The sequence below is a fragment of the Echinops telfairi genome, unplaced genomic scaffold (assembly GCF_000313985.2).
Source record: "Echinops telfairi isolate 266 unplaced genomic scaffold, ASM31398v2 ScPeMD7_5;HRSCAF=22, whole genome shotgun sequence".
NCBI classification, from domain to species: Eukaryota; Metazoa; Chordata; class Mammalia; order Afrosoricida; family Tenrecidae; genus Echinops; species Echinops telfairi.
Window position 1 is genome coordinate 12,215,410 of NW_022103901.1, and position 3,133 is coordinate 12,218,542.

The following is a 3,133-nucleotide window of genomic DNA, read 5'->3' on the forward strand; positions in this document are numbered from 1 at the left end:
CGGCCTGCGCGGAGCTCCGGCTCCGGCTCCGGCTCCGACCCCGCCTGAGTGAAACTCGGCGTCGCAGCTTCAGCGCGCCCTAGTACGCATGCTCGGGCCGCGCGGGCTTCTGGGAAATGTAGTGCCGGCGGGCCCACTGGGGAGGGGCGCCAGCCCCTTCGCACCTGTGCAGGTAGCCGCGCTCCCGTCACTTCGCTCAGAACCGAACTCGCTGCCTTCCAGTCAATGCTGACGCATAGCGACCCTCTGGGACAGACTACAACCGCCCCGGGGAGGGGGGGGGGCGGTGTTCTGAGACTCTTTACAGGAGTATGAAGTTTTCCCTCCTAATTTACTGCTTTCGTTCTTCGCTGACTCATTCAAAAGGTTTGCTTTCGACCAGGACTCCGTGGTGACAGGCTCAGTGAGAGATGTTGGAGATTAAATGGTAAAGCAGGAACTTCGCTTTTCTCTTGAGAGAGCTCCCCATCCAGCTGGGGAGACAGACACACATACGATGCCTAGTGTGAGCAATGCTAGGTTCAGAAGTAGACGCACAGAAAGGGTGTGACTCACTTGGGGGGAGGGGGTTGGAGGGTTTGTGGATTTCACAGCGCAGATGAGGGCTTGGAGCCCCTGGTGGGTTCGGCCACACGGAGTACAGGAAACCGGGAAAAGAAAGAGAGATACGAAAGTTCCTGACACGTTCCGGTGGAAAGTCCCACAGTTCGTTGTGGCTATAAAAAAACAACAACAAAACAAAACAAACTCATCGCCATCGAGTTGATGCCGCCTCATGGAGACCCTACAGGACAAGGTAGAGCTGCCCCTTAGGTTCCCAAGACTGAAACTCTTGACAGGAGTAGAAAGCATCGTATTTCTCTCTCTTGGAGCGGCTGGTGGTATGAAACTGCTGACCTTGTGGTTAGCAGCTGAATACATAACCTCTACACCACCAGGGCTCCTGCGTGATGGCCATAGCAGGGCCGTAGTGAGAAGAAGGAGTAGAAAGTAAAGAGCATCTCCCGATTGCGCCTTCTCACGATTTCCAGAAGGACAGATGTCTCGGCTCACTCCTCCCTGGGCCTTTCATGTCTACAGGCTTGAGGAAAGGCAGTAGGTCTCATTAGGTTAATACCAAAATAAACAAAAAACCCCACTGAACTCACTGCAATTCAGTAGATTCCAACTCATTGCAACCCTATGCGACAGTTGGAGCCCTGGTGGCTCAGGGGTTACTCATTGGCCTGTGGTCCACTAAGGTCTGTGGTTCGAAACCACCAGCCACTCCATGAGAAAAAGATAGGGCTTTCTACTCCCGTAAACAGCTACAGTGTCAGAAATTCACAGGGGCAGTTCTAGCCTGTCCTATAGGGTCGATAGGAGTAGCCTAGCCATCAACTCCATAGCTGTGAGGGGTTTTTGGGGGGGGGGGCAAGTGGAACTGCCCTTGTGGGTTTCCACTGACACCATGTCCAAAGCATAGGGCTCCTGAATGAATAGAAACGGCTTTGTGGGGGACCCTTCAGGTGACACCCTGCTGTTACTATTCCTGTCATACCTTAGATAAGACTCTGGGTCACAGAGTACATGATGAGAGTGTGGAGGAATGTGACGGCATTTAAATATGGGAGAAGGCTGGATAAGATGCACTTTAAAGGTCATGCAAGGAATTTTGGCAACTGGAGCCAATGGAAATACGTAAGCAGGTATTTGAGCAAGATGCCCTGTGAGATAAGTGAAAGATGATCATCAGGGAGCCCGGAGCCTGTTGCTGTGGTCCAGTCAAAGGTGATGAAGCCGGAACCAGGCTGGGGCTTCCTCTTTGGAGATTCCTGCTAATGGAAAACAGACCTGAGATTCACACTTGGTCCACAGAGACCCTATCATTAAGCTTTCAACAGGACAAACACAAAGCAAGCATCATCATCCAGGTGGATAAAGGAAACCTTTCTCGCAAGGCTGATGGCGTCTGGAACTAACTGCAGCCACAAAGAGCAAAGGAAGTCATCACAACTAGTGGCAGGTCCAATCCTTCACGGTCACTGGAGGGACCACAGGCGTGGGAAAGGCTCCTACTGTGCTGGGCGATGCTATAACAGGACTGGTTCTGGGGGGTCCAACCACAAGGTGGCCATCGTCACAAGGTGGTTAGGAGACCATCGCAGGACCCCAACCTCTAACGTCAATTAGATGACACGCATCTGATTGGCTACGTGTAGTAAATGCCCAGACAAGTTCCCTAGTGTGCTGTATGAATTGTCTGCTTTCAACCCCACTCCTTCTACGGGCAAGCGATCCCTCCTAGGACCTGTCCAGGCTTGCCCAGGCCTCCTCTAAGCACAACTGCCGTTGCTGGTTGAAAGGGCCACAAGCCTTGGGAAAGTCACACAGAGAACTCAAATGACATCCGAACGTATGACGAGACTCAAAATGGAAGGGAGGCTCCCGTGGTAGCCTTCAGCCTTCCCCGAACCATGTGTTTCAGAACGTAAGTCTTCAGGCACTTCCCAGACTTCCACGGAAAAACTGAAGAACAGTCTTCGCAATAAAATGCTCAGAGGTGAGTGCTGACATACGTGGACACACACATTGCAGACCCAGAACATCTCACATAGTTTCAGGGAAAGCAGGGCCCTCTGACCCTGGAGCTCCAGCAAGTCTTCACCTCTCCTAATGTCACGACCTAAGGTCCCACCTACCTTCTCAGGGGGTTGAGACAGATGCAGACTCCTTGAGAAGGAGGAAGGGACCGCCTCTCTCATTGGGTTGAAAGGCTTCCTTTTGGGAAAGAGGATCTGGAAGTGGAGAGTAGCCACGCGTGGTTCATAAGGAAAGAGCCTGCACGGGCCTCCGTCTCCGCTTCCTTGGCCGGCACTCGTGGTTATTTTTATTTTTTGAAATAGACCTGTCTGCCACTGACGACTCCCAAGTTCACTTCAGTCTTGTGCTGCTTCTTGTTCTTTAAGCCACGCAGACCAATATGTAGATCTGGGGGGTCAGCAGTCTGGAGGCTTTTTTAAGATTGTGAGCCTTTACCCCAATTTTTTAAGAAGACACATATTCTATGTAGTTGCCCCGTCCATCTCAACAGATGAAATCAGTAACAATACCCCGTTCCACCCCCCATCATGGGGTTCCCTCTCTGGTTCCC